At 48.8% G+C, this 13801-nt stretch overlaps 2 protein-coding genes and 1 pseudogene across 4 annotated transcripts in view; all 3 read right to left on the bottom strand.

Annotated features, from left to right (window-relative positions):
* The window catches only part of LOC128421969 (zinc finger protein 624-like), a 125478-nt gene that overhangs the window by 44498 nt on the left and 67179 nt on the right, over positions 1-13801 (bottom strand). The gene's annotated exons all lie outside the window — the stretch shown is intronic.
* The window catches only part of LOC128422000 (gastrula zinc finger protein XlCGF7.1-like), a 43945-nt gene that overhangs the window by 5864 nt on the left and 24280 nt on the right, over positions 1-13801 (bottom strand). Inside the window, exon 2 of the mRNA XM_053405443.1 lies at positions 17-57. The gene's annotated coding sequence lies outside the window, so the exon portion shown is untranslated. The remainder of the gene's footprint in view (positions 1-16; positions 58-13801) is intronic.
* The window catches only part of LOC128421979 (zinc finger protein 420-like), a 100941-nt pseudogene that overhangs the window by 72850 nt on the left and 14290 nt on the right, over positions 1-13801 (bottom strand).

The following is a 13801-nucleotide window of genomic DNA, read 5'->3' as shown; positions in this document are numbered from 1 at the left end:
TCAGGCCAGAACTTACCTTAATCCAGCCGCCAGAACACGCTCCTGAGGATCCTGATTCTGGAAGGAAGAAAACCCAAAGAGGCTTGGACAAAGGGGTCGGCCTCTTTTCTTTGGCCTTTGCCCCACCCCCAGCCGGCCATCCATTGTCCTTCCTGACCAAGGGCGGGTCAAAGGCCGGCCCAAGCAAGTGGGAGGCACCCGCCCAGGTGAGCACTATCTTGCTGCCACAAACCCCACCCACCTGTGAGAAAGGGAGGGCGGACATTCCCTGTTTCCCAGCCAAGCTAATCACACCCTTTTGTCTTCATCTGGGTTGGTTCTTTGTGGAATGTCTGGCACTCAGGTATCAGGAGGCCAGGGATTATCACTCAGGCAGAGGGGTTGCTGAGGAGCTGAGCTCACATGTCTATAGGAATTTCTGAAGTTACCCCAGTGAGCCAGTACATAGAGACATTTATCAGTGACTTCTTACATTTGGTATTGTGCCACAGAGGTCCTTTGAATAGATAGGAAGAAACTGTGATGAAGTGCTTTGTGGGGACAAATCACAAAAGTGATGGTGCTGATTTTGGTAGTGGGCTGCATGTGCATGATATCTGCTGGAGGGGCAACCGCCCCCCCCACCTATACATAGATTCCTGGAATAGTCTGGACAGGGCAGGGGCTTATGGGGGGGAGAGGATGGAGCTTGCAGGAAGGAGGGTTGGAGGGACGGGACCCCCCACTTTCCAGGGATCCCTCTGGGCGCCTTGAAGGGGTGGTCGATTCCTGGGTGGGAGGCAGAAGCCAAGGCAGCCCCTCCAGAGAATCCCCGCGGGCGCCAGGAAGGAGACGTGTCCCCAAAGGCTGGTCTTCCTAGCTCTCTCCCCCCATTGCTGCCCTTCCCTGACCCAGGGATGCTCCCCGTCCGCACTTCATCGACTCCCTCCCTCTGTCCCAGAGTCTCCCCTGAACCCAGAGGCCCCCTTGGCGCGGCTCACCCCTTGCCCTGCACCCCCCCATCTCTCCATCCGGAGGTCCCCACCCCCAAGACGAGCAGAGGAGGCACAGAGGGGTCTATCCAGGCGTCCCTCACACCCCTTAACCCTTTAATGCCCACCTCTCTCCGCGCGGAACCCACAGAGTCCTGTAGCAAACTGCATTTTTCAGTTATTGGTGGACCGTCCTGCTAAATGTAAAGCATAGACCACTATTGAGAAAATATTTCTTCCAAGGTGCTAGAATACCACAAGTAACTGAGCTACAAAATATTAATTTTAAGTGATATCCTATGTCTAACTTTTATATGCCTGTTGTCTTTGTCCATGGAGTTTTCTTGGCAAGGATACTGGAGTGGCTTGCCGGTTCCTCCTCCAGGTGGATCACGTTTGGTCAAAACTCTCCACTATGACCTGTTCATCTTGTGTGCCCTGCTTGGCGTAGTTCATAGCTTCTCTGAGTTCTTCAAGCCCCTTCGCCACGGCAAGGCAGTGATCCATGAAGGGGTATGGAAGTGAGAGCTGGACCATAAAGAAGGCTGATCGCCGAAGAATTGATGCTTTTGAATTATGGTGCTGGAGAAGACTCTTGAGAGTCCCATGGACTGCAAGAAGATCAAACGCATCCATTCTTAATGAAATCAGCCCTGAGTGCTCACTGGAAGGACAGATCGTGAAGCTGAGGCTCCAGTACTTTGGCCACCTCATGAGAAGAGAAGACTCCCTGGAGAAGACACTGATGCTGGGAAAGATGGAGGGCACAAGGAGAAGGGGGCGACAGAGGATGAGATGGTTGGATAGTGTTCTCGAAGCCACAAACATGAGTCTGACCAAACTGCGGGAGGTAGTGGAGGACAGAGGTGCCTGGCGTGCTCTGGTCCATGGGGTCACGAAGAGTCGGACACGACTAAACGACTAAACAACAACAACAACATGTCTAACTATGTGCACTGTTACACTGTTATATTTCTATGCAAATATCCTTAAGAAGCGTGACATCAAAGTCCCTTTCAGGTTCACATGGACACACGGATCTGGGACGGAGAATAGCAGGTTAATATTTACCACCTTAAATTGTGCGGAGAAAAGGATTGCAAAGTAGCCACCTTTGCAATCTTATCTCCGAAGGGGGGAACTGTAGCAGGAAAAAGCCCCCCCCCCATCATTCAGTTTGTACACACTTCACACACACTTGCACACTACATACGCTGCACTTCTGTTATAAATTCATAGAAAATCAACCATACATCGGATTTGCACTGTTCCACTTTTATTTTACTCCATGAAGGAAGGACTACAAAATGGGGAAGGTTTGATACAGGCCAGCCATAATCCCTTGAGCATACCAGCACATACACAGGAGCCCTGCCCAGTTGCTATGCCAACCGTGATGGTCCTAGACAGAAGACAATCAAGATCACAAAGAACTTGCATATGGGAGTGGATTCAGCATGGACTGGAACAAAGGACAATGATCAGATCTTCCCTCTGGGGGCAGGAAACTGCAAACTCCCCTTTGTCACCTGGAAAGTACTCATGGGGAGGGAGAAAGGGGGAACCAGCCAGGTGACAGGACACTCAGGTTACCACCACCACCCCTCCCTCAACCCCTCCTTTCTGTGATGCATGTATGATGTTCCTGGGGGTGGTCTTGATCTACAGGGTGGCAATTTCAAAAGTTTTTATAAGGCCTTGCACACCATTTTTCGGAGTCCTTCCTCTCTCCTGCAAGTGAGGGGAGCACCCTGTTGCAACAGTTCAATAAAGGCCAAGCCTACAGGCTGCTGTTTTGCTCCAAGTTATCCTGGTTGGTGTCTTTGTTTTTGTCCAAGGGAGCCCTCGGATTTTTCCGTTAACAGTCCCAGGGATGCCTGCGCGGGGAAATGGGGCGAGGGGTCTTCGTTGGGATCCCCTGCGTGGGCTTCCTAAGGGTCCAAGGAAAACCCCCTTCGCAGCATGCGTGCAGGGATCCAGATCCACGACAGGCGCTTTGGGGACCTGGAGGGGGTCTCTGGATCCTTCTCTCGCCTCCCCCTGAGACCCCTTTACCTCTTTGTCCCCGCTCGCGATTCTCCTTTCCTTTCCTGCAGCAACATCCACATGGGGGGGGGGATTTACCTGCCGCCCCTCCTCCCCTTTCCGAAAGTGTGCGCCCCTAGAATCATAGAGTTGGAAGAGACCACAAGGGCCATCGAGTCCAACCCCCTGCCAAGCAGGAAACACCATCAGAGCACTCCAGACATATGGTTGTCAAGCCTCTGCTTAAAGACCTCCAAAGGAGGAGACTCCACCACACTCCTTGGCAGCAAATTCCACTGTCAAACAGCTCTTACTGTCAGGAAGTTCTTCCTAATGTTTAGGTGGAATCTTCTTTCCTGCAGTTTGGATCCATTGCTCCGTGTCCGCTTCTCTGGAGCAGCAGAAAACAACCTTTCTCCCGCCTCTATGTGACATCCTTTTATATATTTGAACATGGCTATCATATCACCCCTTAACCTCCTCTTCTCCAGGCTAAACATGCCCAGCTCCCTTAGCCGTTCCTCATAAGGCATCGTTTCCAGGCCTTTGACCATTTTGGTTGCCCTCCTCTGGACACGTTCCAGTTTGTCAGTGTCCTTCTTGAACTGTGGCGCCCAGAACTGGACACAGTACTCCAGGTGAGGTCTGACCAGAGCAGAATACAGTGGCACTATTACTTCCCTTGATCTAGATGCTATACTCCTATTGATGCAGCCCAGAATTGCATTGGCTTTTTTAGCTGCCGCGTCACACTGTTGGCTCATGTCAAGTTTGTGGTCAACCAAGACTCCTAGATCTTTTTCACATGTACTGCTCTCAAGCCAGGTGTCACCCATCTTGTATTTGTGCCTCTCATTTTTTTTGCCCAAGTGCTGCGGGGCAGAGCAGCAATCTGGCGCAGAAGCTCCACTTGTAGGATAAGCAGGCAGTTTGGGAAGGGGCTCTTCCCCCCTCCCCATTCCCAGGACAGAAGCCGGATGGCGAGGAAGAGGAAGAGGAGGAGGAGGTGCAATGTATGGGCGTGGGGTGAGAGAAGGATGTGCCGGGAGGGGAGGAATTGAGTGGGGGAAGGAGAGGAAGGTTTTCCCCCTCCCTTCTTCCTTCTGGGGATCAGGAGAGCGGGGCAGGGGCTGATCCCGGCAATCCACTTGCAAAGTGGGGTCTCACACCCCGAAATGTTTACTTTGCAAAATCCTTCCCTCCCCCACCCCACGCCGCGAGATTAGATCCGCCCGTGTTTTAGGTACTGGTGCACATTGAGCAGCGGCTTGGACTCTGTGACTCCTGTGTTACGGAGAAAATGGGGCTTTGGCTTTTGCACACACAGCCCCGACACCCAGGTAAAATTCATGCAAGGAGTGAAGCAGCCCAGAACTAAACCGTGTTTTCACCTCCTCCTTCCTTGCAGAGAAACATTTGGTCAGCTGGGGAGTCAAAAGGATTTCAGGACTGTCTTCCTGTCCTGCTTCGGACATGTGGTTTATATATTTATGTACGTGTTTGCTTGGTACATTTATGAACATTTATTATATATCTAAGACCTTAAAATTCTTATAACTGTTACGGAAAGGGGGGGGGCATGTCTTCTTCACCTTCTTCTTCGCTACAATATATCCATTTATTCCCAATTGTCAATGTCAAAAGGGACTAAAATCTATAAAATCCATAGAAAATCAACGTGCCAATTTGCTCAATTTCTCTAGGACTCTATGACACCTCCCCTGTCCGCCATAATCCCTCAAGTAAGGTGCTCTGCCAAGCCTTTCCTCCGGGCAATGCCAGGTGGCAGACTATGCGTACATGGACCATTGTCACATCAAGAAACACTCTTTTATTTTCATTGTTACTTCAGATTTCTTAAAATTGTGTGTCTTAGCATTTATTTATTTTGGTTCCTCATAGGTCATTGTGTGTGTGTGTGTTTTATTATTATTTTAACCTTGTATTTTTTTTTACAGTTCTCTTTCTCTACATATGGAGTAATTTTTTATTTAATAATACTGGGTATATCTATGTATTTTATTGTCTCTATCTCTTTTTGTGTGCTTTACGTTGAGAATTGTGTTTCCAGCTCAGGCAAGGGAGCTGGGGCTGGGGGGCCAGCTGTGTGTGAGAGTGTGAGTCTGTGTCTCTGTGTGTGGGAGAGTGAGTGTGGGGACCCCCCCCAGGCAACAAGAGGCTCCCAGCTCCGTGTATGTCCTTGTATTTTATTGCCTCTATCTTGGCCAAGGGGGCTGAGGCTGTGAGGAAACAGGAGATTTCTCACTTTGTGTTTTCCTTGAAGGCTCCTGCAACATGTCGGAAGGGCAGGGAGTCCCCCTTGTGTAACAACTTAAGCAGGAGCTCATAATGGGGTGGGGGGGTTCCCCACACTCACAGGAGGAATGGACTCCTTTACAAGGCATGGTGAATAATTTTGGCAAATTGGAACGCAAATACGGTGGAGCGATGAACCCCAAACGACCGAGAACTCCCTGCAAACAGCCCCCCCCCCAGGGCTCGTGGGACCTGGACCTAACTGTTAGGGGAAAATCTAGGTGCGAGGCTGCTCAGTCACCCAGCTGGTCAGGCAGAGCCCGCGGGTCCCTGCAGAATAAAGGAAGGAGTCCAGCCAACCGGAGCAAATAGCTGTAGACCAAAGTTTATTGCGCAATAGGTTCAAAGAGCAAATTTGAACCCCGAGGATGGGGTGACAAAGACTTTTAAAACTTTCCCACCACATCCCAGAATACAGTTCATACAGCATCATTGCTACATCACTGACATGTCACAAAAGGGGAGGGGTTAACCTTGGCAAACATGTCCAGACAAGTCCTTGGTACAAGATTAGCATAAGCAGACATGGCAGGGCAAGACTCAGGTGTAAGATTAGCATAGACAAATATGTCTATGATATAGAGAGCCAGTGTGGTTTAGTGGTTAAGAACGGTAGTCTTGTAATCAGGGGAACCGGGTTCGCGTCTCTGCTCCTCCACATGCAGCTGCTGGGTGACCTTGGGCCAGTCACACTCCTTTGAAGTCTCTCAGCCCCTCTCACCTCACAGAGTGTTTGTTGTGGGGGAGGAAGGGAAAGGAGAATGTTAGCCACTTTGAGACTCCTGAAGGGGAGTGAAGGCGGGATATCAAATCCAAACTCTTCTTCTTCTTCTTCTTTTTCTTAAGTACCACCACCCAAAAGTACAATAGAAGTTGCTTTGCATGTCTGGAGCCTGAGGCGAGTTAGGTGATGAGATTTGGCTTCCTTTGGCTAACAATGAGCCCAGCAATTGTCACCTCTGGGAACGTCCTGAAGTCCTTTTGCAAGGGGAAAATAGCTTTGGAATGGAGGAAACTGGGAAAGGAGATGATTTTATATTATTTTTAAAACTAGGTAACTTCCCTGAGCTGTCAAGTTGAAAGGATACATTCAGGCATAATATTTGTAATATTAAACTTTAAAGATGTAACACCCCCCCCATAATTTCCATAGCATAACCAACCAGGTCTTTTGAAGCGTGACAAAACACCCTGGATGTTCGGAGCAGTTTACGTACGCAGAGTTCTGGGTAGCTGTCCTGAGAGACAGCCCTACACGGCTGCAGAAATTGAAAGGACAGTATTGTACTTCGCTGAGGATGCAGTGGGCACTGAAGGAGGCAAAAGTAATCAAACCGCAAAAGAAAGAGCACTTTTCCAGAGGAGAGGAGAAAATGAAAGAACCGACCTGGCTCTATTGGTTCCCAATGTTACGGAATGGAGGGAGGGCATATAAACAGAGTTTTACTCCCGAGTAAACCACGTAGGACCCAAAGCAATGACCTCAAGGGAACCCCGCTATACAAGGGCTCCCCTCTTCCTTTCACAATGTTGCACCAAGCACCACACAAAACCCCAACACCCCAAGAATAAAGCGCCATTTGTGACGGCGTATCCCGGTGCCATATACAGGCAAGCAGTATGAATGAGCCATGTATTTTATGAGTGGACAATTTATTTGCATGAGGATGCGTCCTGACCAATCAAATTGGTTAAAATCCAGCAAGTCAGCCAATTCCAGCAATGCTATGGCTCTGCAGGAGCTGCTCAGCGCAGCTATCTTGCCCGATTCAATGAGCGCTGACACGGTGACGACAGCTCCAGCTGAGAGAACAATAGACTAAGTTCTTCAAAACCTTGTTACCTTGTAATCCACTCATAAAACTGGATCCAATGTAGCGAGGCCAAGTCAGGTCATTTCCGAACCCACTGTTTGTATTGTGAATAGCCAAAAACGCTTAGAAATTCATAGAAAATCACTGTTTTCAACGATTCTCTTCATTCCACCGCCAATTTGTGTCATTGGCTAAGGGCTTGGAAACCACTCTGTCCCACCATAATCCCTCAAGCGAGAGGTCACGTACTCACAGGAAGGTACTCGTAGGTGACAATCGCTGGGCAAAAGCTCTCCTCCGGACTTGCCCAGGTGCCAGACTATGCAAACCAAAGTTCTATTGTTCTTTTCCAGTAGGTGCTTATAATGTACTTTCCAATACATATCCTGTATCTGCCTGTTCCCCTGACACATTCCTCCTATGTGAATCATGTATTGTTGTTGTTTAGTCGTTTAGTCGTGTCTCTTCGTGACCCCATGGACCAGAGCACGCCAGGCACCCCTGTCTTCCACTGCCTCCCGCAGCTTGGTCAGACTCATGTTTGTCGCTTCAAGAACACTGTCCAACCATCTCGTCCTCTGTCGTCCCCTTCTCCTTGTGCCCTCCATCTTTCCCAACATCAGGGTCTTTTCCAGGGAGTCTTCTCTTCTCATGAGGTGGGAGCCTCAGCTTCAAGATCTGTCCTTCCAGTGAGCACCCAGGGCTAATTTCCTTAAGAACGACTTGGATGATGGACTCAAGGGCATCCTGATCAAATTTGCAGATGACAACAAACTGGGAGGGGTGGCTAACACCCCAGAGGACAGGATCACACTTCAAAACGACCTTGACAGATTAGAGAACTGGGCCAAAACAAACAAGATAAACTTTAACAGGGAGAAATGTAAAGTATTGCACTTGGGTAAAAAAAACGAGAGGCACAAATACAAGATGGGTGACACCTGGCTTGAGAGCAGTACATGTGAAAAGGATCTAGGAGTCTTGGTTGACCACAAACTTGACATGAGCCAACAGTGTGACGCGGCAGCTAAAAAAGCCAATGCAATTCTGGGCTGCATCAATAGGAGTATAGCATCTAGATCAAGGGAAGTAATAGTGCCACTGTATTCTGCTCTGGTCAGACCTCACCTGGAGTACTGTGTCCAGTTCTGGGCACCACAGTTCAAGAAGGACACTGACAAACTGGAACGTGTCCAGAGGAGGGCAACCAAAATGGTCAAAGGTCTGGAAACGATGCCTTATGAGGAACGGCTAAGGGAGCTGGGCATGTTTAGCCTGGAGAAGAGGAGGTTAAGGGGTGATATGATAGCCATGTTCAAATATATAAAAGGATGTCACATGGAGGAGGGAGAAAGGTTGTTTTCTGCTTCTCCAGAGAAGCGGACACGGAGCAATGGATCCAAACTGCAGGAAAGAAGATTCCACCTAAACATTAGGAAGAACTTCCTGACAGTGAGAGCTGTTCGACAGTGGAATTTGCTGCCAAGGAGTGTGGTGGAGTCTCCTTCTTTGGAGGTCTTTAAGCAGAGGCTTGACAACCATATGTCAGGAGTGCTCTGATTCCTGCTTGGCAGGGGGTTGGACTCGATGGCCCTTGTGGTCTCTTCCAACTCTATGATTCTATGAATGGATGCGTTTGATCTTCTTACAGTCCATGGGACTCTCAAGCGTCTCCTCCAGCACCAGAATTCAAAAGCATCCATTCTTCGGTGATCAGCCTTCTTTATGGTCCAGCTCTCACTTCCATACATTACTACTGGGAAAACCATGGCTTTATGGATCATTGCCCCTTCATGGATCACTGCCTTGCCGTGGCGAAGGGGCTTGAATAACTCAGAGAAGCTATGAGCTATGCCGTGCAGGGCCACCCAAGATGGACAGGTCATAGTGGAGAGTTTTGACCAAATGTGATCCACCTAGAGGAGGTACCGGCAAGTCACTCCAGTATCCCTGCCAAGAAAACTCCGTGGACAAAGACAACAGGCATATGAATCATGTATTACCCTCCCCTTTTCTGATGTTGTGATGATGTAGCAATGATGTCGTGATGCTCCCCTTTTCTGATGTAGCAATGATGCTCCACGAACTGTATGCTGGGATAAGAGGGCAACTTTTAAAAGTCCTTGTCACCCCATCCTCGGGGTTCAATTCCTCTTTCAACCTGTTGCACAATAAACTTTGATCTACAGCTATTTGCTCCGGTTGGTGGCCGGACTCCTTCCTTTATTCCGCAGGGACCCACGGGCTCTGCCGGATGAGCTGGGTGGCTGAGCAGCCTCGCACCTGGGTCCCCCCCCCCAACACCAAATTAACCTTTTATTGGTCAGACCTAGGAGATCAGAAAGCCTTTGGGGGCATACAACACCCGGACTCTGAGCCTTCTTCCCTTGTGGGTCCGCCAGCTGGTGCCTCCCCCCCTTTCACCCAGCCAGTCCATGACAGCAACAGCAGCAACATCAGTAAAATAAGTATGATATTAATATGCACACTGGTCCTCTGGCTGGAAGATTAATAACTTCTGGGACTATGGAAAAGTACTATCTTCCCCAAACCCCAGAATAAGCAGGAGCTCTGGGGTTGCCCCATGCAGTTCATGAGTGAAGATGGGCCCCCCAGGAAACTTCCCTGGTACCTGCAACCCATCCTTCCCCCTCTTGCAATAAGGCTTGGGGAAAATCTCCCATTAAATTACAGTAATTATGTTTTCTTCAGAACACGTAGGAGGCAGGGAAAAGTTCTAGTGAAGAAGCAGCATTCAGAGATCATGGGGTGAGAGAGTTTGGTGCAAAAACAAGTCACACAGAGATGCTCCCATCTTGCAAGCTTGAGTACAGAAACTCCAGGGCATGAGCCAAGTATCGGCAGGGTAGGGGCCATGTGTAGAGCAAGTCCCACACTGAGGTCAAAAACACACACAGAGGCAGCAGGACTTCTTCCGTAATAGTTAACTGAGTTTTCAAAGCATACAGTTCTCCCTGGGCCCCCAGTGATACACAAAACTTTGCTTCTGAGAGCAAATCCAGTTTCAGCCGTAAAGAAATACAGCACACAGGATATCTAAGTCAGGCACACAAACCGGCAGAAGGGAGCAAGGGAGGAAAGAGGCTGGAAGGACACAGGGCAATGGAGGTGTGCCTTTCGCTTCCTGTGGTTTTGGAGGGAAGTCAGCAACTCGGCATCTGCTGGGGCTTCACAAAGCAAAGCTTTCTGCCGGCTGCTTCCAGGCAAACGAGCATCCCAGACACTGTGATCTGTGGTGTGTTGCCATATCAATTGTTTTTGGAAGGTTATCACGATGTGGTCTAGAAACCAATATGGAAAAATATATCGCCCAGCCCTAATCCTCACTGACCACCAGAAATCCAGATAAACCCTCACCCTTTCTCTATCGAAAGGTACTTTACATCTTAGATCATAATCACATTGTTTGACATTGCCTTCAATATTTCATTACTATACAGTTTTACACATAAATTCCAGAACTTCACATACACAACATGTGTTAATGACTGATTTCCTGCTGAGTTCATTGCTGTGAAGAAAAGAGTGGACACTGAAAGGAACACGTCCTGCACTCCAGACATCTAAATGGGTTCTTCCAAGTGAGAGTCTCTGGAATTTCCTTAAACACTACATTGTAAATAAAGCACTTTTTGCAATCTTTTCATTTAAACTGCTTCTCCTCTTTGAGTTTGTTGATGGTTTGTAGGGTTTCAACTCCTAAAGTTCTTCCTGTCCATGAGTCTGTTGATTAAGAACTTCCACTAGAACTGAACCTCTATCTACGTTCCTGATTATTATAAGGTTTGTCTTTTATATGAGTTTCTTGACATAAATCAAGGTTTCCACTCTGACTGCAGCTCCTACCACACACCATACATTTAAACAGTTTCTCCGTTATGTGTCTGCCAATGTTTTCTAAGGTGTCCACTCCGACTGAAGCTCTTTCCGCACTCCATACATTTATATGGTTTCTCCTCTGTGTGAATCCGCTGGTGTAATTTAAGGTCTCCATTCTGACTAAAGCACTTTCCGCACTCCAGGCATTTAAATGGTTTCTCTCCTGTGTGAGTTGATGTCTTCTAAGGCTTCCATTATCACTACAGCTCATTCTGCACTCTATACTCATTCTGCAGCCCCTCCGCCCCCCCAAGTTCCTTCTAAGAGCCCCACATTGCAGGGGGCAGGCTCACCTGCAGTGAAACAAAACGCAGCTGCCCTGGCAGAGTGGAGCCAGGCTGGGGGGGCGCCGTCGGGACCCCAGAAATATGTCCCTAGAAGAAATGCGCCTCCCCCCCTTCTCTGGTGCTCAAGTGCTGCCGGTGGGCTTCCCAGAAGAGGCCCCTGCTTGGCCCCTGCGAGGACAGGGGCCCCCTTGGGCCTGATCCTGCAGGGCTCACCTGACGTTCTGATGCACGTGAACCCTCCTTTGTCCTTCAGGGAGAACAGGATTTCCCAAACTTAGGTCTCCAGCTGCTTTTGGAGTACAGCTCCCATCACCCTGAGCTAGCAAGACCAGTGGTCAGGGATGATGGGAATTGTAGTCATGCCCTCCAGGTGGCTCTGGCAAGTGAGCCCAGCTGCGTGTGACAAGGGTGGGGGAATTCCGTCCTGGTGTCACGGAAATTACAAGGGTGTGTGTGTTTACCATCTGACATTATGCCCTGGGGTGATGAGCCCCAAAGCCCTCTCCCCTCAGTAGCACAAGAACAACACATGCATTGTATAAATACAGGAAAACACGGCATCTGTATTTTATGAATGGGATTTACAGACTTTGTGTTTTATGAATGGGATTTATGAATAACTGAAACTCACCAATCAAGAGCACTATGGTTTGACAGCTAGCCAATGGGGGAATCCATAGACCGCTGAAACTCTCTGCAAACCAGCCATTCAGCTCAGCCTTTGCATGGTTGTCTCAGCGCCCTCCTGCTGCTCAGACTATGGGCAAAGTATATTAAATGTATCCATTTTGGTTTCGATTGCCTAAAGTTGCTACACTGCTACAAAGATTGTGTCTGAATGTATCCTTTCAGCTTGACAGCTCAGGGAAAGATACCTAACTTTGCAAATTCATATAATATCCATTCTTTAACCAATTCTTCCCATTTCAACGCCATTTTAAGGTGAATTTAGGCTTCACCCTCCTCCATGACCCTGGAAGCGGATAGTCACGTAGGCCGTAAGAACAGGGCCTCCTGCCATAATCCCCTGAGCGTGAGAGCACGTACACTTCGCCCCACCCAGGGAGTGACCAAGGGGCGACAACAGACTTCCATAGAAGCAGCTGACCAAGCCAGGTCTTCTGAAAGCCCATCTCAGGAGAAGCCCTGAGCGCAAGGATGTATGTCGATAGTTTTATTGTTCTCTGGGTGGTGGGTACTTGAGAGGTGTCCGGAGATGTATCTGATAGAAGGATGAACTGCTGAACTTGTGTAACCCTTTGATACCCCTCCCCACTTGTGACGTACTAGTGAGGATGCTGCTCAAAATGTATTCTGGGTGGGGGGGGGGAGTTAAAAAGGTTGATGTCACCCCAGGCTCAGGGTTCTTGCTCTGTGTGGGAATCTGTTGCACAACAATAAAGATCATGGTCTACTGATTGCTGGTTTGCTCCAGATTACAGTGGCACCTCTAGTTACGAACTTAATTCGTTCCGGAGGTGGGTAACTCTTCAAGGTTAGTGGAGTTTAACTTCCTTCTTTCACTGACCTCACAGATTCATGGGGGACGAGCTGGGCCCTCTCAACCCGGGATTTTCCTTATCACTGGCCATCACCTTTGAGTATAGGGCTAAGTGCCCCTATTCCTCCAGCAGGAGCGATTGTGGGGATTCCATTCAGCTGTGCCGTTCCCAAATGGCAATTCTTCTCCAGCCATTGTGGGAGCAGACGGGCTGGAAGCTGAAGAGGTTTCCCTTTGAGTAGGCTTTGCTTCGCTTTCTGCTGACCTCAGTCTCTTGGATTGTGGCCAGCTTTCCTCGTCCATTTCCCTGAATGCTGACCAGTGTTGGATGTGTGGGGAAGCAAAATTCACCCCAGAACTTTTCTGCAGGGTTCCCTTCACTGTGCAGAAGGAAGGAGGGAGGGGGGAACATGTACTAATAAAGGGACAGTTCTCTGAATGGAGAGGAGCAGAAAGCGGAGTCCCCTCAAGATCAGTATTGGGACCTGTGGCTTTTCAACTTGTTCATAAATGATCTAGAGTTAGGAGTGAGCAGGGAGGGGGCAAAGTTTGCTCATGGCAGCAAATTGTCCAGGGTTGTTCAAACAAAGAGATATTGCAAGGAGCTCCAAAAGGACCTCTCCAAACGGGGTGAATGGGCAGAAAATACAATTCATTGTCAATGAGATTAAAGTGATGCATGTTGGGACAAAAAAAACCCTACGCCCATTAATAAAATGTACAAGCTCAGTCTCTTGGATTGTGGCCAGGTTTCCTCTTCCATTTCCCTCAATGCTGAGCAGTGTTGGATGTGTGGGGAAGCAAAATTCACCCCATAACTTTTCCGCAGGGTTCCCTCTGCAGCACAAAAGGATGGGAGGAGGGAGGAACACGTAGTAATAAATGGAGACTCCAATAAATGGAGAGAAGAAGAAAGTGGAGTCCCCTATAGATCAGTATTGGGACCCGTGGCTTTTCAACAGATAGGAGTGAGCAGGGAGGGGGCAA

Source organism: Podarcis raffonei, chromosome 10, assembly GCF_027172205.1.
Source record: "Podarcis raffonei isolate rPodRaf1 chromosome 10, rPodRaf1.pri, whole genome shotgun sequence".
In the NCBI taxonomy this organism is placed as follows: Eukaryota; Metazoa; Chordata; class Lepidosauria; order Squamata; family Lacertidae; genus Podarcis; species Podarcis raffonei.
Note: the sequence above shows the minus strand (reverse complement) of the source record. Positions and strands in the feature narration are given on the sequence as shown.